The following is a 21,662-nucleotide window of genomic DNA, read 5'->3' on the forward strand; positions in this document are numbered from 1 at the left end:
CCTTCTTCACCATCTGCTGAGGGGAGATCTCCTCCCCCAGGAACATCTCTTTGTGCTGAGCCAGGCCACTTCATACCTAATCAAGGCAGCCTGGCCAGGGTGCCAGAAGTTGGCCAATCAGAGAACAGCAGCAAAAACACTCCAGGGCTGAAGTTGGCAACTTTTCAGGTAAAGTTTTAAACTCTTTACCTGAACAAGTTATATTAAATCCCACAACTGGAAATTGTGGGATTTATTATAACAATTAATGTGATACCAAACTCCTGGTATCTGTTACTTTGGGAGATTTTTTAAATTAAAATAAAGTCTCCCTTTTCTAGCCTATGGAGGCCATTCACTACAATGAGGGAAAAACAAATTTGGCTGTTTTACCTCACCAGGGCTTATAAAACTATTTTTATAAGGTCCCTGCTTATAGTTACATGGCACCCAGCCTTAGGGGCACATAGAGCACACCTTAGGGGTGACTTATATGTAAAAATAAGGTAGTTTAAGACTTTGGAACTACTGTTAATTCCAAAGTCGAATTAGCATGTAACTTTAATTTAAAAACAGCCACCAAGGCAGGCCTTTAAAATGACACTGGGCACCTCAGCACCTATGGGGGCACTACCTATGCTGGGGTCCCTAAACCTACATGCCCTACCATATTCTTGGGACTTATAGGTAGGTTGACTTAGCCAATTATAATTAGCCTAATTTGCATACTGATTTTACTCAGAGCACAGGCCCTGGGACTGGTGAGCAGTACCCAGGGCACCCTCAGAGTCAGGAAAACACCAGCAAAAAGTGAAAAATGGGGGCAAAAAGTTAGGGGGCCTCTGCAATCAGCCCTGTTTTCTCACATGCATATGCCACCCCACCCCTCCAACTACCACCAGGACCACATCCCCACCCAGGCCACAACATCCACATCCAGTCACCCTGCATGCCCACAGACCCACTAATAGGCCCACATCCCTCCCCCTGTGCACAGTCACCTAGCCCTGCAAGGATTCACAATGGCAGTCCTGCACCCACAATGGACCTCCACATCCCATGCAAAATGAAAGGATAATCCCACAAAAGGTCCCTGCATTACCCGACAGGGGAATAAACAGCACAAAATAGAGCAGAGCTGTGCATTCATTTTCCAAACCAGCACATGTAACATACATGTCCATTCCTCCCACAGGCACCACTACCCATGCCACCCGGACAGAAAGGCCAAGGAGTGCCAGCGCCCCACATGGAGACAGAGGCCCCAATCAGGAGACTGGAGAGGGATGTATGGACAGTGAGGAATACCCTGGCCCGTCACACAGTCCTGGACAGTCACCCTCCAGCCACCCCTCCCAGGATACCACTGACAGCCCTACCACCCAGCCACCACCAAACGACACCACACCAGTGTCTTCAGGCCACAGACTGGCAGACCACATGTACAGAGGCCAGGGTATCCACCAACCAATAGGAAGGATGATGATGGCCCCTTTGCAAGTGGGACTGCCAGACCTGTGCATGGGACACAGGCACAGGGGGAAAGGGCCAGTGGAAGGGCATCACTGGCCCAGGGGAAGGCCACAGGATGGATGCTGCAGCCCAGGAGGTGATATCTGAGGTCCTGGGAGCATACCACCATACCCAAGACAGGATGGGCCAGATCCTGGCCACCCTGGAGAAGAATCAAAGGCTGCAGATAGCACAACACCAATAGGCCATGGAGCAATGGAAGCAGCTCAATGCCACCATGGCCACCATTGCAGGGGTGCTGCAGCACCACTGCCCTAGCCAGCCTGAGACCCCACACACACCTGAAAGCTCTTACCACTGCCCAGGACACAGACCTGCCTTCCACATCTGCAGCAGCTACTGGACTAGTGGCACTGGCAGAGGACACACAGGAGACCAGCAGCCCTAGCCCTGCAGCCCAGCACCAATCACTCAAATGTGCCCTCAGACCCAGATATGGCACTGGAACACCTGCCAAGACCAAGGCCCCCGCTAAGAAGTGACTCTGCCCTGAACTGTCTCCCAAGTGTGCCACTGTGCTACCATGTTGACCCGCCAATACCAACATACCAGCTAGCAGGGGACATATGGACCAATACCCACTGCCACCAATCGCTGAGCTCATGTACCTGGTATGGATAAGCACCATGAGCCCACTCCCTATCACTGTAGAGCGCACTTATGAAATTGTGACACGTAATAAAACACTACACCAAATCGTATGCCCCCTGTCATGATGAGTTTACAATTGTGAGTGTGTATGCATTATCCAGTCAGTTCCATAATCATACCTTTATTGCAGGAATGGTACCCCACGCACAACAGTGCCTGAAGTAAGTGGAAATTTACACCATTTTGGTTTCCCTGGCATGTGCCACTTCAGTCTTCAGGTAACAGTGTCACTGACTACAGACAGCACATCCCCAAGCAAATGAGTCATACTAACATTATGCAGTGCAGACAACAGCATCAGTGAACAGTACCTCATAGTCACTGGAAGTATAGTTGGATCAGCTGGTTCCTGGAGTTGACATCTTCCCCCTCTTCATCCTCACCATTTCTCTAATCCCCTCTCAGAGTTTGCAGGTCTGGATGTACAGCACCCTCCTTCTCTAGAAGGGGGATAGCTCTCCTCACAGCCAAGTTGTGCAGCATGCATCAGGCCACCACTATTCTACACAACTTCTCAGGGCCATAGCACAGGGATCCCCTAGAGAGATGGAGGCAACAGAATCGAGCCTTCAGGAGACCTATAGTGCGCTCAATCACCCTCCTAGTACGTCCATGGGCCTCATTATAATTCCTCTCTGCATCTGTCCTGGGATTCCTCACAGATGTCAGAAGCCATTGCAAGTTAGGGTACCCAGAATCACCTGCAATAATGAGTGAAATGGGACTTTAACATAATGCCATAACTTGCATACAGGCTTGTTGTCAGCTATGTACAGATCCAGTGTCATACACACTTGCCAATGAGCCATCCTCTGTCCCCTTGTAGTTGTTCCATCAAGTGAGGTACACTGCTCTTCCTCAGGACAAAGGAATCATGGATTGATCCTGGAAAGCTGGCATTGACATGTGATATGTACTGGTCAACAGCACACACCAATTGTATGTTCATTGAGTGGAAGTTCTTTCTGTTCCTGTACACCTGTTCATTCACTCTTGGGGGGATGAGAGCTATGTGGGTTCCATCAATGGCACCTATCACATGGGGGGGTGTTAGCAAAGGCATAAAATCCAGACTTGATGGCAGGGAGTTCAGCCTTTTGGGGAAACTAGACATATGTCTGCTTGTGTTGGACAAATGCTTTCAGGAATTTGGACAGGATGAGGCTAAACATTGGCTGTGAGAACCATGCACCCATGCCCACTGTCAGCTGAAAGGAGCACGTAGCCAAGAAATGGAGTACAGATAGCACTTGCACTTCAGTAGGGATGGCATGCTGATTCTGATTAGCCAGTCTAAGTACAGGATCCAGTAAGGCAAATAGCTCATGGATTGTTGCACGATTGAGTCTGTAGGTGACAATGATGTGACGTTCATCCATGGTTTCCAATCCACAAGGTCTGTACACAGATGGGACCCTCCCTCGCCACATGGGTCTTTACCTATGGAGGAGGAAAGAACACATATGAGGAGCACACATACATGTGCACAACAGGTTGTGAATGAACAACTGGTGTGCAATACGTAGGTTACACACACAAGCTATGTATTATGTACAACGTTAAGCACATGTATGAAGAGATATCTCTGTTCTAATGGCATGCCAGTGTGGATATTTAATGAGATGGGTGCATGTGAGGATCAGTCACCCATGTGAGCATGCGACTTAGGGCTGGGATTTTGTAGGCTCTGAATGGGGCCCCTGACCAGGAAATAAGTATGAGGTGCCAGCAAAATGGCAGCCTCCTGCCATCCAGGTCTGAGGGAGTAGAAGTGACATCATTCCGCTGTCGGTAGTTTTCATGGCGGAAGGCAGTGTTCACTGCCGTGCACCCATTCTTTAATTTACATAGTTGTCAATGGGGAAACTGGGCCTATCATGATCACCGCCGGCAGTGACGGAGCACACCGCTGTGGAGCGTACGCCATTGCGTCACACCCATTACACTTGACTCCCGATTCCTGTGCATGCAAGTACTCCACTGAGTATGCTGCTGTGTCCTGACTCTGGTTACTCCAATGGCGCGAGTCACAGGGAACGGGCCCCGGCCTTCACCATGGAGGAGCTCGAGAAGCTGGTGGACGGGGTCCTACCCCTGAATGCCAAGTTATCTGGGCGATCAGAGGAGCAGGTGAGTTGACAGTTGTCTTGCTTGGATGTGTGTGATGGTGACAGATGCCTGTATGCATGTGTGCTCGATTTGTAACTGCACAGGTGTGGATTGTGTAGCATGTACTGTTTGTGAGTTGGTAGAATGATTCTGTGAAATTTCTGTCCCATAGGGGACGATGTGTCACGGTATCAGATGCCCATATCCTGACATCTGTTTATCTTCTCTGTGTGTCCCATACAGGTCAGCGCCCATCAAAAGAAAGGCCTTTGGCTAGCCATCGCCAAGGAGGTGTGGACCCTGGGGTCTACAACCGGTGGAGCACCCACTGCAGGAAGCGGTGGGAGGGCCTGAGGCACTGGGCCAGAAAGACCTTCAAGGCCCAGCTGGGGAAGGCCTCCCAACGTGGAAGGGGTGCCCGTCGGACCCTGAACCCACTGTGTGAGATGGATGTGGTTGTGTGTGCACCAAGTATGTACATTCATTCCGCTATTTACAAAGTTCTCCCATGTTTTGTCTCCCCACCCCTGTGCTCTTGTGTTCTTTATGTACATCAGCATCATCTGGCGAGGGAGCAGTTGCAACGGTGAGTGGGGATGCAGCTGCCCACATTCCAAGGTGGCAGAATCGGCGGAGCCCAAGGAGACCAGTGGGTTGGAGGGTGAGGAGAGTACCATGGGGAGGCAACTACCACTGGGGGTAGTGACTCTGATTCCTCCTCTGATGGCAGCTCCCTGTTGGTGGCGGACCCTAGTGGGCCCACCCATTCTTTGTCATCTTCTGCCACCCCCATGCCATCTCCGCCCTCCCAGTTGCTCCCCACCCAGTTGCCCGTGCCCGCTCACCCAGAAGGGTGGGTGTCTCTTTCGCCCCAGGCACCTCATCCCCTACCCCAGTCAGCCCTGCTGCCCTCATGGAGGGGGCTATTGACCTCCTGAGGACCATCTCTGTAGGGCAGACAACCATCGTGAATGCCATCCAGGGGCTAGCATCCCAGATGCAGCAATGGAATGCATGCCTAGAAGGTATTCACAGTGCCATGTGTGGCCTACAGAGAACTTTTCAGGCTCTGGCCTCCTCTTTGACAGCAGCCAGTGTCCCTGGTCTTTTCGTCCCACCACAAACCACCTCTACCCCTTCCAGCACCCCACTCCCTTCACCCATCCCAAGCAGACGTTCAGACAGCCACGCACCCACCTCAACACACAAGAAGAACACAGACAAACACAAGCACCACACTTCTCACCACAGGCATTCCCACACCCAACATACAAAGGCACACACAACAATATCCACTTCCCCCAGTGTGTCCACCTCTCCCGCCTCCCTGTCTGTTACCTCAACATGCACACCCACGACCACTGCATCCTCAGTCACTGCTGCTGGCCCCATTCTTGCAGTCACCACAACATCTGACACCCAGTCATCCACCCCAGACACCCCACCTGCACTCACCACAACTACATTGACTGACACATGCAGCACGCTCACCAGGTCTGCAGACACCCAGACAACATCCATGTACACTGGCAGCCTGTCTTGTCCCACTGTGTCCACCCCCCTCCTCCCAAAACACCTAAAATGTTCACGGACACCCACTCAACACACATCTACCACAAATAAGCATACTGTACAGGCACCTATATCCACGTCCAGCACACCTACACCTGGTACCGCACTCCCTCTACCTCCACTCCCACACCTTCCTCCATATCCACCCCAAACGCCCCTAAGAACCCTTTCCTCTCCCGCAATGACCTGTTTAAACCCACTGGCCCACCCCATCTCATCCCTAAACGTGCCCATCTCCTTGCCCAGTTCACTCCTTCCTCGTCCAAGTACACCCCAGTCCGCCCTTCCCATTCCCGTGCCCCTTCCCCAGAAAGGAAGAAGTCCCGTGTTGCCCCAGGTCCCTCTGCCACCCCCGGTCAAAGCCCACTCCCCCACCTTCCAAGGGCAAGCCCAAACCCCCTCCACCTCCCAAACGTAAGCACAAGCCTCCTCCTTCCAGGCGTAAGGCCCCACCCCGCCATCCCCTGCCCCTGTTCCCTGAGGTGCCTGGCGGCCCCATTGACGTCCCTTTACAGTGGAGTACCCTATGCACATGTGAGAGTCAAGTCCGGCCTATTTGGGCCCTTCAGGGTATTCATCATGGACTGGCCAATGGACTTATTTGGGCATTACATTTTTCTATTTTTACAAAGTTTGAGTGCCCCATGGGGCTGTTGGCACAATATGGTGATGTGGTTCTTCGTTTCATTGTTGGGGTGTGGTTTGCACATGTATGTGCTTTGGTGCAGGTCTTTGTTGCCTTGTGTCAGGTAGGCACCTCTTATTCTGGTGTGTATGGTGTGGGCTGGTGTGAGGGGTTTGGGGTGTGTTGCAGGGTGGGTGGGGTGGGTGTGTAACTGTGCCCTTTCTTCCCATGTCTACTAGGTTTCAGTACTTACTGTCGTCGTCGGCAGTCACGGTCGTAGAGGTGTATGGCAAGGAGCAGCACTGGCATTATTTGCAACCCTCTCTCCGTGTATGCTTCTGCATGTTGTGTGTGCCTACGGTGAGTGTTTCCTTTTATATGGTTCATTTCCGCCACATTTTTCCTGGGGGTGGTTCCCGCCCCAGAACTGATGTCTGTCTTGTGCTTCATTATTTGGTGGGTGGGTAGGGATTTTCTGTCGGCCTGTGGGCGGTCTCCTCCATCAGGCTTTTACTGCTGGTGGTGTGTGGCCAGTCCACTACTTGTTTCTCATGTGCTTCATTATTTGGCGGTCCGGACTGCCAGCCTGTTGGCGGTAGTTTCCGCCACCACCGGTGGAGCTGTGTTTCCCGCCACATTCATAATGACCACCTAAGTTACGTGATATTTTCATTGTTAATATAGGGAAATAAACATTTGAACTTTTACATAAAGGTGTGGTTATTCATGATCGAAAGGTCATGGATTGTGGAAATTACTGACTCTTATGATAATTAATGCTATTGATTGTTAATGCTATTGATTTGTGTTGGTACGGAGTCTCATAGTGAGAACTACTCTAAGCGCAGTCAAAAAGGTCAATCGACCTACAAACAGGTCCCCTTATAAATTAATGTCATTTAACCAAATAAGGTGAGACACGCTAACAGGGTCAATACCTTTGTGAACACTTGCGGAAATGTGCAAAGGCCAAATGAAAGCACCTAGAATTTATATTGGTTTTCCAGAACTGCGAATCTCAGAAACCTCTGACTGTCCTGGTGCATAGGGATGTGAAAGTATTCATCTTGTCGACCAAAAGTGGTTAGAAAAGGAAAACCTTCTCAACAGTAGTGGAATCACAGCCGGGAGAGTAACCATCTTGAGCTACTCCAAAACCAGAACAGCGTTGCATCCCTTGAAAAAGAGCACTGTGTGAAATGTTTCATCCAGTTTTGGAACTCAGAACAAGAGCAACTAGACCCTTGAAAGCACTGACCGTATAGGAGTTCTATCACTGCTCTTCTGATTAGTGAGTCCTAAATGCCCTTCAGGATCCACTGCATTTTTAGGAGGTCTCCTAGTATTTGAGTAGCTTTGAACCCATTCACTGGTGGGTCCTCTTTGAATTGGATTTGATTACCGTCCCTTACCCAACTGTCTTGAATGACTTCTGACCACTGAGGGTAGAAGTATCTCAATCTTCTGTGCCTCTCCACATAGTAATTCCTGTTGAAGTTCTTAGTCATTTCTGTTGCAGTTCTTGGGCTTGAGAAAGGTGTAGCCGGGTATTGGTAGCAAACGTGCCCCACCCCCTACCTCGGGGTGGCCATTGAAAGGGACGCTTGTCCTTCTGGTCCTTGAGTATTTGGTCCTGGACAAATGATTTCTTTGGGAAGAACTTAAATAGTTTTTGAATTTTCTTCTCATCCACAGACTTCTGCATCATTTCTTTTATTTCACACCAAACACTTTTGGGCCTGTGAATGGTAATGTCTGGACAACAACCCCTCGAGACATGTCCAACTTCCATGCCTCATCAACATAAGTCTTCTTCCATGCACTCCTACTGCTGCTGAAGACGTTGCTGACCAAAAATAATCAAAGGACACATCTGAAACGAATTTTGTCAGAAATTCAGTTTTAGCCAAAATCGGTGCATGGTCCATACCCTGCCGTAAACAGTCATATAGTGTATGAAAACCCTTCAAAGGCACTTGAGTCACAAATGCAGCATATGAATTAGTTTGTAAGAAAAAATAATCTTAAATGAACTTTCCACTTTCTTTTCCACTACATCTGATGATGTTGCATCCTCAGATGCTAATGGAGAGGAAGAAGCCATGGACAAAAGATTGGTGCCCACTTTAGGAGTCTGCAGAAACTGCTTATCAAATTGATCAATACCATATCTCTTGAAGAGAAGTGAGGAATCAAAGGTTTATATACATCCCTCCATTCTTTCATGATAATGTCCTTAATAATGCGATGCAGAGGCAACATTTTCACAGGGGCAGAAGTGTACTGAGCATAATAGTCAGTTTGGTTTGGTTGGGTGTGCTCAAACTCCAAAATATTACGGCTGTGTGCCAAAACGTTTTGAAATGTTCCCCTTGCACATACCGTCCTTTAGGGCCAGACTCTTGAGCCTCATCGGAGTATGTCCTGAACCTTTTTATCACTGAATCCACCATGGCTGAATTCACTGCTTTTATAATAAGGGACTCCAGATCTCACGTGGAACTCTGCAGGCCTTTCTCCTCTTCAGGAGGTTCAGAGTTGTTCTGTTTGCTTATACACTTTTAGCTCCATTACAGCTATCACCTACTTATCCAAGCACCAACAAACCCTGACAAGGGACCTGCTCCTTTTAAACATTTTACCTGGTGTCCCACTCTCAACTTATGTAATTCGGTCCCAAGAAAAAAAGAAGCAGACAATACTCTGATCGCGCTCGCTGAAGTAGCCCTGCTACCAAAGTGAGAGAACTTCACACTCATATTTACAAGAAAGTGGTGCATCAGCTATGGTGTACCACTTTCCTTGCTCCCCCCTGGACTCTCCTAACATCACCAGGGTAGTGCCGTATTTACACGTTAGCACTATAGCATCAAATTTGTTTACGCTATTGTGCCGCATTGGTCGACGAGCGCCCCCAAAAATGGTGCTAGTCCAACAATGAATGGGGCGTCACTTCAACAGCTGCCTTTGGCAAGCATTAAAAATAACGGGAAAAATGGCCTCCTTGACGCTGCCTTAGCATAAAAAAATTATGCTAGGGCAGTGCAAGGAGGAACTAATAGCTTGTAAATATGCCCCTCAGTCTCTACCGCCCCTTTTCCTGCTACATTAACTCCCCTTAAACAAGCCTTAGACATTAACAAGGGAGAAGAAGAGAGAACGGTACTTCACACAGGGTGCCTGCCCAGCAATTAATTTGTTACCGGTTTCGTGGGGTCAATTACCAGACTTTAGAACTAAAAGGGCAGATGCTAGGAATCAGGTTAGGCAACAAGCACACAGGGGCTGGAATCCCTGGAGAAGGCGGCTGTGGAAGCTTAGATGGATGGATCATTAGGCTGTTAACTTCCTGAAAAGGACTGCTCAATCAGTTCCTGGTCTAAAGTCATTCAAAGTCAGTAATGTGAGAGGCATATTTGGACTGCTTGAGACCTTAACTCAGTGCCTAATTGCTTTTCCGATCATCGCATTCGTTTGCATCCATTTTGATGTCTCTCACTGTTTTAGTGTTTTCTCCCTTTTGTTTCCTGATTCTCTTTATAAGCCCTTCGTTAGAATTGCCCTCTAGGGTGTCTATCTGGGAACCTCCATATCTTGTAGACTCTTACCTGTGTGTGTCCGGCAGCATCCTAGGGCCTTCGCTGGATTCCTGGTCAGCTCTGGCCCGTCAGTGCATCATCCGCTGCAGGAACCAGTAAGCGTTGTTTCATTTGTTACCTGTATGTTAGATCATGTGGTATCTAAAATGACGCTCTGCCCCATGTCCTACAGCTGGTCAGATCTATCAAAGATTCATGTCATGAAAGCAGTGTGGTGCCATCCCTTAAAGCAGATGAAGTCTCAGGAAGTGAGCTCCTGTCTCGGATTTCTGTCTTACGCCCTCTCACTCTTACTCCCCCCAGTTTGTCTGGTGATTTTAATAACTCTGTTCACCAGTACAGTGACAAAGAGATGTCGGGGGCTTTTAGCACCTCCATGATTACAAATCCTGACAGCAGAGCTGTCATTACCAAAATGAAAAAGGACAGTCTCTGAGCAGGTAAATAAAGTGGGCTCCATGCTAGCCAGACTATTGAGTTTTCAGGAGGTCATCACCCACGTATGCCCCAATAGAACATTCTCAAGATTCGAATGGTTAAGGATATTCCAAAAGAGAATGACTTCAGATTAATTTTTGCAAGAGATGCTTGCTTGTGGACTAGAAAACCGAACACAAGTTTGCTTTTGTTGAAGTTTCATGTATACTTTTCATCCTGGGCAAATGAGAGAAGAAGTTGGAACAACCCATTACAAAAGCAGAGATTTTGTAGGACTTTAAAAAGATGAAACTGGGTAAAGCATCGGGCCCGAATTATTCTTCTGAAAGCTGGGTGGCGAATTAGTTAAAATATACAAAGCCCTTTATGGAATGCCTGACTCCATTAATGTTAGAAGTGGGCGTTGTACTGATGCCAAGCCTGTGATAAATCCAGAAGATTCCGTTGTGCAGATCTATTTCATTATTAAAGTCGGACACCGAGATTTTAACAAAAATCATATCCAACTGACACAAAGAATGAATGTCTTTTGAAATAGAGGCAGACCATGTTGGATTCAGTATCAGGTGGATAGCTACCCATTGTAGAAAGTGAATAAGAAAGCCAAAAAGGCTTTTGATCAGGTTTCTTGGTACGATTTAAAGGTTGTGCTGAAATATGTTGTTCTGTTCATGAAGTCCTTAAATTGATATATTAGCAAACCATGGGACAGATTTAAGAGCCCCTAGTGCCTCCTTGTGCCACATTATGGTCATTTTTTTTTTTTTTGCTGATGCGGCCCAACAAGGCCAAAATCACCACTCCAAATTTGCAAAGTGGTGCAATGCATGCATTTTTCCACTTTGTAACCCTTTGTGCTACATTATGTTTGCACCATTTGCATAATTTCTTTCGGCACTTTTAACACCTGCTTAGAGCAGGCATTAAAAGGAGGCACACCATTTGTTACTATGGGCCACAATGGGCTTTGCAGGAATAGCACCAAAAGGTGTTTTCCGCTAATTCTGCAAAGCTCCAAACTAGCATAAAAAATGTTGATTCTAGCTCCCCTAACTGCCACCATGGTGCGCCGTATCTTAGGTACGGCGCACACATGGTGGTGTTAGGGCAGCGCTAAGGGGCACAAGAAAAGTGGCGCTGCACTAGGTGCAGCGCCACTTTTCTTATATCAGGCCTTATCATTCTCTGAAGGGTAGAGTGAAGGTCAATGGAGGGGTATCAGAAAGATGCCCACTCTAGAGAGGTATGAAACATGGGTGCCCATTGTCTCCCACTGTTGTTCACCCTTTCACTGCCATTGACAGCAACTATAAACACACAGATACCAAGGGTGGAACATTTGAGGGAACCATACAAAGTAGGCATCTTTGCTGGTGACATTCTATTGATTATTAGTGACCTTATTGAATCAATCAGTGCCTTTTTTAAGCTACTGAAGCAGTTTGAGAAAGTGTCAGACTACAGCTGAAGTACTAGATCTCCAGGATAAATTGGAATGCAAGTATAGATTTTCAGGCATAGGAATTTCCAGACCTATATCTTTTATTAAATTGGCGGTGGATAGAAAGGTTTGTGGTGATTGGTCAAGGGCATGCAAAGGTAAAAAGGGAGGGCCCCAAAACATGTTTATCCACAAACACCCTCTCCATAGACTTTTGTATCTCGTGTATAGCAAAAGCAGCTGAACGAATTCACATGAAATTTGTCACAGTAAGACATTATGGTGCACTGATGATCTCTTTAGATACTACAGGTAAGTAGGGCAAATAATTTTAAGTTATAAGGTAATTTAAGTTAGCGGTATCTGTTGTTGAAATAGATTTGTAAAATGTCACAGTATTTTATGGTATTTCACAGGAGTACTGTGGTGCATATCGATGACAAGGCATTGTGTGATTGGCTAATGACTGCCTACAGTGTATTTTCTATTTTTACCATATATCTTCAAAAGTTCTAGAGTACCTATAAATTACCATGCTACTTAAAAAATGAATGTCAAGATGCACAGTTCTCCCTGAACTGCTGGAAAAATGTATAAAAATTACAAATAAATTAGGTAGGGAACAACAATAAAACCTATCACTATCTGAGACCCTAACCTAGCACGCAGCGAAAAGCAGAAATCAGCCAAACTGTGCTGAAAATAACATGGCTGCCTTTTACGTTTGGTAAACACAGCCATTAGCCAACCGCATACTGCCTTATCATGTGTATGTAACGAGGTATACAGTGAACTTACTGCCTTATACGGTGGAAGAATATGTAACTGAGTATTTCAAAACATTTAACTTTAACACTACTTACACATTCACACATACAACCAAAATTACCATTTAACCTAATGATGTATTTATCTGCCAGGATACATCTCCATCTGTTCACGCACTTTCACACTACATCTGTTTCAATTAGCATACTCCCTTCTATGCCACTCCACTCTACACCACTTCACTCTAACCCACTACACTCTTTGCTATTCCAATGTATCACATTCCACTCTACACCACTCTACTCTATGCTATTCCACCATGTGCTACTCCACTCTGTGTCACTACACTATACACCAGTAACAGTCAATGTTATTCTACTCCACACTACTCAACTGTACACTAATCCACTGTATGTCACTCGACTCTATGACACTATACGACACTACACTTTATGCTATTCCACTCTACAACACTCCCCTTTACACCACTCAACAGTATGCAATTACATTGAACACTACTACAGTCTATCCTAATACACTCTACCCTATTCCACCCTACAGCACTCCACTCTATGGTATTCTACTCTACAGCACCCCCACTCTATGCCACTTGACTTTATGCCACTCTGCTCTGCGTCATTCCTGTCAATGCTATTCTACCCTACACCACTACACTGTACCACACTCAACTGCATGGCACTCCTCTCTACCCTATTCCACTCTATGACACTGCTCTCTATCTAGTCCACACTACTTCACTATATGCTACCCCAGTATATGCCACTCCAATCTATGCCACTCCAATCTACACTAATCCACTGGCCGCCACTTTACTCTAACACACTCTGCTGTACATCACTACAATGTATACCACCGTATGCTATTCCACTGCATGCCACTTCACTGTACGTCACTCCAATCTATGCCACTTCACTGTATGCCACCACATTGTACACTGATACACTCTACACTATTCCACTGAATCTACTCCACTGTACAACACTTCACTCTATGCTATTCCACTCTTTGCTCCTCCACTCTTCACCACTGTAATATATGCTTTTCCACTAAACGTCATTCCATTGTATGCCACTCCACTCTGCCCCACTCTACACTTCCCCACTCCTCTCTACATCACTTCATTCTATGCCATTTCACTCTATGCCACTCCAATCTATGCCATTGCACTGTATGCTACTCCACTCTATGTTATTCCACCGCACGCAACTCCACTCTATGCCACTACACTATATGCCACCACACTCTACACCACTCCACTGTGCGTTCCTCTACTGGATCAACTTCACTGTATGCTGCTCCACTGTATGGCACTATGCTATAAGCTATTCCACTTCCCTTTACTCTACTCAAATGTATGCCACTCTGTTGTATGCTATTGCCCTGTACACCTCTCCACTCTACACCACTCCACTGCACACTACTCCATTCTATGCCACTCCACGATACTCAACTACACTCCCTGCCACTCCACTGTGCTCGGCACAACAACAACACTATGCTCCACTTAACAAAAGTCTACGCACCTCCACTGCACCACACTATTCTCCACTGTATAGAACTACAATGTGCAACAATGAACTCCAGTCAATACCAGTGTACAACACTATACTTTACTGTACAGCACTTTATGACACTATATTCACTTTACGCAACTCCATCTATACCGCTCCACCCCAGGTAATATACTTTACTCTATGAGACACTAATCCACTGTACTCTAGTACTCCTCTCTACTCCACTCCACTGTACGCTACCCTATGCCACTCAACAGTAGGACAGTCTATCCCACTCCACTCTACCATACAGTACCATGCTTTACTCTTCTCCATGCCACTCCATTGTACAACATTTTAAACCACTTCCAAGCTGTGACACTCTACAACACACCACTTCATTTTACTGTGCCACACACCTCTACACTGTACAATCCTTTACTACATTGTACACTACATCATTCTACTCTACTCTACTCCACACCACTGTATACATGCTACTCGACTCTATGCTACTCCACTCCACTGAACTCCACTCCATTCTACTCAACTGCTGAACACTTCACTTCAAGACACTATACTCTATGACAGTATGCTCTACAACACTCTCCTCCACTCTACTGTATTACAACTCACTTAATGTCACTCCACTTGATGATTTAGAGGTGGCGCATACATTATAAATGTATGGTAGAGCTATAACTTTAGAATCTGTAATGTTAGTGCATTTTATGTTTGGTTTAGTATTTAAAAACAAAAAGACTGAGAAGGAGGTTCAAAAGCTGGGCCTGCCCTCCTAAATAGCTATGTAATCTCACATGAAACCCAGCAGGAGTGAAGTCTCCACCGGAAAAACAAGGAAAAAAGAAGATATTCCTTTAAAAACCCTCACCCACCAGGTTTACCCCTTGGTGGCATGCTTCATCATTGGGTTCCTCCTGTTCCGCTGCAGATTGGGGCATGCTATAACCTACGGGATACGCAGGAGCACTTTTTTTGGAATATTTTGTTTTGTGTTGAAAGTGTAGATCCTTCCATACTGCTGAAAAGAATGGAGCTGGAATAGTAAATGTAATCCCTCTGAAGTCCAACACCTTCCTTACTGTTGCACAGACTGGAGAGTTAATAGCAAATTTTACTCCTCCGAAGTCCAACGCTTTCCCTTCTGTTGCATAGACTGGAATGGGAATAGTTAATGTAATCCCTCTGAAGTCCAACACTTTCCCTACTGTTGCACAGACTGGAGTAGAAATGGTGAATTGTACCCCCCTGAACTCTAATGCTTTGCCTACAGTTTCATAGACTGGATTGGGAATAGTACATTTTGCAATTACACACAAAGATAAGGGAGACTTCTGATTCACATCCTTGAGTACCAAAGTTGGAGTTTGCCTGTATCCAAACTTCTGACTTCTACCCCTTAGGTGGACATATATTATTTATGGACGGAAAGGCCTCTCCCACATGATTATCAGATGCTTCGTCCTTTGCCAGTCTGCTCCGTCCGGTTAAGACAGTACTAACCTGGCGGTCTCAACCTTAACCCAAAACACAATTATTTTCTTGGGGAAGGGAGCTCAGAAAAAAATGTATGCCCTGGTAGTTAAGGATCTAGTTATTAATAGAATAAAACTGCCTCCGTACATACCCTGGATATCTCATTTATTACTGATTGCACAAGATAGGATTAAAATGTCATTGCTCCCAAACTGTTAAGCAACCAAAGGTGGGTGTTGGGGGATTTTTAAGGACTCAACACACCCACTCTACTGTCAATGCCATCTAGTGAATGTCCCCTGACAAAGGCCCGAGACCCTGGTCCTGAAAGGTTAGAGATCTTGTTGAATTCCGGACAGGTATTCTGGAAGGCTGAAGCATGTTAGCATTGACAGTAGAGTGGGTGTGTTGATTCCTTAAAAAATATTTGTTAAGTAAATATTTTTTTTCTGGACTTTATATTTTATTAATTTGGTAATTTAAGTTTTGATGTTTATATATATGTATGTGTTAGAAATGGCGTCTGGTTGGCAGTCAGGTTATCTCCTGTCCCAGCAAGGACCCTCATTCTAGTCAGGGTAAGTCACGCACAATCCAAATTATCCTGTGGCCACCCTCTGGTAGCTTGGCACAGAGCAGTCAGGCTTAACTTAGAAGGCAATGTGTAAACTTTTTGTGCAATAAATCATACAATAACACAATATAGCACCACAAAAATACACCACACAGTGTTTAGAAAAATATATAATATTTATCTGGATGTTTGCAGGTCAAAAACGATAAAAGATGCAATAAGAAATTGTAAAGATATCACTGGAAAGTGATATAAAGTGTCTTAAGTCTTTAAAAAGCAAACAAAGTCTCTTTCAAGCACAAAGTACCTGGTTGGAGTGAAAAATCTCCGCAAAGGGCCACAGAGGAGGAGATGTGTGGAAAAATGGTGTGTGCGTCGGTTTCGGCCCTTCACACACAGACTTGCGTCGTTATTTTCCACGCGGGGAAGACGTTGCGTCGATTTCCAGCATGCGGGCGGGTCTCCTCTTTGGGTTGCAGGGTTTTCAGACGCCCCGGGGTCTGTGTGTGGAATCCTGGGCTTGTTGACTGTCTGCGTGTCGTTCCGGTGGGCAATGCGTGCAATTTTCTCCCTCACAGCAGGTACTGCGTCGATTTCCCCTCTGGAAGTCGGGCGGTGTTGTCCAGACGGGCCGTGTGTCGAAGTTCCAGTCGCACCGCGGGCGCCACATCGATCTGTTCCTCGCAAAGTCGAGAGGTGTCTTTCCGGTTCGGCGTGCAGTGAATTTTTACCTCGGAACAAGCTGTGCGTCAAATTTTTCGCTGCACAAGGAGTCCAGTTGCAAGAGAGAAGTCTTTTTGGTCATGAGACTTCAGAGAACAGGAGGCAAGCTCTATCCAAGCCCTTGGGGAGTGTTGGAAAATGGGTTATTGGTAGGGCAGGTAGGTACCTACACCTAGCAACAAGCCACTAACCTCCACATAGGTACAGTTAGGTCTCAGTAAATTAATCCCAGCTCAACCCTTGGTAGCTTGGCAACGAGCGTCAAGGCTTAACTTAGGAGACAAAGTGTAAAGCATTCAAATATCACAAAACAGTAATTAAATAAAACACAGGAAACAGTTTAAAAATCCAAAACCAATTTATAAAAATAGTTTATATTTTTATCTTTAAAATGACACAAAAACGATTAAAATCGGTTCAGGGGAACCGGAGATATGAATTTTTAAAGAATTATTACTTTTCTAGCGCTTAGAAACAAAAAGCGCCAATCGGGTCATCTGGTTGCACCTCGACCGGGGCAAAGTCAAACTTTCAGGCCGACCGCGATGGAGCCCTGCTCGGCTACAGGTCGCGGGAGGCCTCGGTTAAAAAGTTACCTTCTGACTTAGTCTTTATTTTGAAGTTTTTCTTCACCGGGACGAACCTGCCAGTTGAATCCGACCTCCTGGAGCCCTTGTCCGGATACGCGATGTGGGTTTCCTCGGTGGAGACTTTTACCTTCGGACTTAGTCGTTTTTTCGAGATGAAAATCCTTCGACCGGGGTAAACCTGGATCTTGATCCGACGTCCATGGAGCCCTTCTCGGATACGATGGCTGGGAGGTCCTGGTCAACTTTTTACGTTCGGACTTAGTCTCTTTTTTGGATGTTTTTCTTTACCGGGACGAGGCACGAAGTCAGGCCGGGAAGCGTTTGAGGCAAGCCGGCTAGAATTTCCGCGGCGGGTCGGTCCCTCTCTGGAGCTTTTTTCCAAAAATTCTCAAATCTTTTCCAAACTTCTGGGGCTTCACCCAGATGTTCTTTTAAGGTTCTTTTGGGGTCCACAGCTCACCCCAAGGGTCCAGAAGTTCTGTGATGGTCCTTGGGGGTGCGGACTTCAACTCCCAGAATGCACCTGGCGCAAACCCCTTTTTGGCCACTGGGCAGTGGTCAGCTGGTCGCTTCTTTCAGGAGTTGGTGCAGGGGACTCTGGTTAGCAATTTTTCACCTGTAGCAAACAGGGAGTCCCTCCTTGAACCAGTTGAAGCCAGGCAAAGTCCTTCTTGTGGTGAAGCCCAAGTGTGCAGCTGGTGCAGTCCTTCTGAGTGCAGGGTCCAGGTGCAGGCCAGGGGTCCAGCAGGGCAGTCCTTCTTCTTCCTTAGTTCCTTTCTTGTTGAATTCTGGAGGGGATCTGAGGTGTGGGTGCAGGTCTGCCAGTTTTATCCTTGCTCCTGGGTGAAAAGAAGGGGGGCCCTGGTTCTCCAATCAGGGACAGGGTCGTCCCCCTGTGATGACCACTTCCTGGGAAGTGTGGCAAAAATCCATCCCAGAAGGCAACAGTCTCTAAAAATCCAACATGGATGAATCTGATTTTTGGAGGTTACATCTGGCTGAGCCCACCCACTGGTGTGGCTAAAAATCATAAACACACCCCTCTCCTGCCCTCTCCTAATCTAATCAAGGGGGCACCTAATTGTCTGGGGTTGCAGGATGTGGGGGTGTTGCTGGGTGCTGCAAATGTCCTTCTCTGCCTTTGAAGACCAGTTTGGCAGCCCTCCCCCTTCCTGCCTCACCATCTGCTGAGGGGAGATTCTCTCCCCCAAGCACATTCCTTTGTGTGAAGCCTGGCCACTTCACACCTCATCAAGGCAGCCTGGCAGAAGCTGCTGCAGGCTGGCCAATCAGAGCACAGCAGCAAAAACAATGCAGAGCTGAAATTGGCAACTTTTTAGGTAAAGTCTAAACTTTTTACCTGGACAAGTTATATTAAATCCAACAACTGGAAGTTGTGGGATTTATTACAACAATCAATTTGATACCAAATTCTTGGTATGTAACATTTAAGGAGACTTTAAAATTTAAAATAAAGTCTGCCCATTCTAGCCTGTGAAGGCCATTTACTTCAATGAGGGAAAAACAAATTTGGCTGTTTTTACCTCACCAGGGCTTATAAATCTATTTTTATAAAGTCCCTGCTTATAGTTACATGGCACCCAGCCCTAGGGGCACATAGGGCACACCTTAGGGGTGACTTATATGTAAAAATAAGGTAGTTTAAGACTTTGGAAGTACCTTTAATTCCAAAGTCGAATTTGCATATAACTTTAATTTAAAAGCAGCCAGCAAGGCAGGCTTGCTTTTAAAATGACACTGGGCACCTCAGCAGTGCACCTAGGTGTGCACCACCTATGCTGTGGTCCCTAAACCTACATGCCCTACCATATACTAGGGACTTATAGGTAGGTTAACTTAGCCAATTATAATTAGCCTAATTTGCATATCCATTTTACACAGAGCACAGGCTCTGGGACTGGTTAGCAGTACCCAGGGCACCTTTAAAGTCAGGAAAATGGGGGCAAAAAGTTATGGGGCCTCTGCAATCAGCCCTGTTTTCTCACAGGGAGCACTTCTGCAGCAAAGCAAGGGGGCAGCAAGACAGCAGGGCAACAGCAAGTCCTTTGTAGAAAGCAGTCAGGTGAGTCCTTTAGGCAGCCAGGCAGTTCTTCTTGTCAGGGTGCAGGTTCTGGTTCAGGTTTCTTCTCCAGGAAGTGTCTGAGGTGGTGGGGCAGAGGCCCTGTTTTATTCCCAAATGTGCCTTTGAAGCGGGGGAGACTTCAAAGAGTGGCTTGGAAGTGCACCAGGTCTCCTTTCAGTTCAATCCTGTCTGCCAGGGTCAAAGTAGGGGGTGTGGCAGTCCTTTGTGTGAGAGCAGGCCCTCCACCCTCCCAGCCCAAGAAGACCCATTCAAAATGCAGATGTATGCAAGTGAGGCTGAGTACCCTGTGTTTGGGGTGTGTCTGAGTGAATGGACAAGGAGCTGTCAACTAAACCCAGCCAGACGTGGATTGTAGGGCACAGAAAGATTTAAGGGCCAGATGTAGTAAGCTGTTTGCATGGTGCTATGCAAACAGCCTTCTGTGATGCACATTCACAATTTGCGAGTTGGTACCGACTCGCAAATTGTGAATGCGACTCGCAAATAGGAAGGGGTGTTCCTTTCCTATTTGCGACTCGCATCGCAATGTAGAATTGCTTTGTGACCGCGAATGTGGTCGCAAAGCAATTCGCAGTTACCACCAGTGTCACACTATAACTGTCCCCATGGGACCCCTTCCCCTTTGTGAATGTTGCCCAAAAGGTTTTTTCAGAGCAGGCATTGGTCCAATGGACCATTGCCTACTCTGAAAAAACGAAACCAAATGGTTTTGTTATTTTTTTATTTTGCAACTCGTTTTCCTTTAAGGAAAATGGGCTGCAAAATAAAAATAAAAAAACTGCTTTATTTAAAAAGCAGTCACAGACATAGGGGTCTGCTGACATCAGCAGGCCACCATCCCTTTGAGTGCAGGGACTCGCTATGGGGTCGCAAAATGCGACCCACCTCATTAATATTTATGAGGTGGGTCTTTGCGGCCCCATAGCGAGTCGCAGACGGTGTCTGAGACACCGTTCTGCATCCGCATTTGCGATTCGGAAATTGCGAGTCACACAGACTCTCAATTTCAGAATCGCAAATGCGGAAGTTGCTACATCTGGCCCTAAGTGCAGGGGAATGCTCACTTTCTAAAAGTGGCATTTCTAAAATAGTAATATTAAATCCCACTTCACCAGTCAGCAGGATTTTGTATTACCATTCTCGCCATACTAAATATGACCTTCCTACTCCCTTTAGATCAGCAGCTACCACTTCAACAATGTATGAGGGCAGCCCCAATGCTTGCCTATGAAGGAAGAAGGCCTCACAGTAGTGTAAAAACGAATTTAGGAGTTTGACACTACCAGGACATGTAAACTACACAGTTACATGTCCTGCCTTTTACCCACACAGCACCCTGCTCTAGGGGTTACCTAGGGGACACATTAGGGGTGTGTGAGAAAACAGGGCTGATTGCAGAGGCCCCATAACTTTTTGCCCCCATTCTCCTCTTTTTGCTGGTGTTTTCCTGACTTTGATGGTGCCCTGGGTACTGCTAACCAGTCACAGGGCCTGTGCTCTGTGTAAAATGGATATGCTAATTAGGCTAATTATAATTGGCTAAGTTAACCTACCTATAAGTCCCTAGTATATGGTAGGGCATGTAGGTTTAGGGACCACAGCATAGGTGGTGCACACCTAGGTGCACTGCTGAGGTGCCCAGTGTCATTTTAAAAGCAAGCCTGCCTTGCTGGCTGCTTTTAAATTAAAGTTATATGCAAATTCGACTTTGGAATTAAAGGTACTTCCAAAGTCTTAAACTACCTTATTTTTACATATAAGTCACCCCTAAGGTGTGCCCTATGTGCCCCTAGGGCTGGGTGCCATGTAACTATAAGCAGGGACTTTATAAAAATAGATTTATAAGCCCTGGTGAGGTAAAAACAGCCAAATTAGTTTTTCCCTCATTGAAGTAAATGGCCTTCATAGGCTAGAATGGGCAGACTTTATTTTAAATTTTAAAGTC

This window comes from Pleurodeles waltl, chromosome 5, assembly GCF_031143425.1.
Source record: "Pleurodeles waltl isolate 20211129_DDA chromosome 5, aPleWal1.hap1.20221129, whole genome shotgun sequence".
Lineage (NCBI taxonomy): Eukaryota > Metazoa > Chordata > Amphibia > Caudata > Salamandridae > Pleurodeles > Pleurodeles waltl.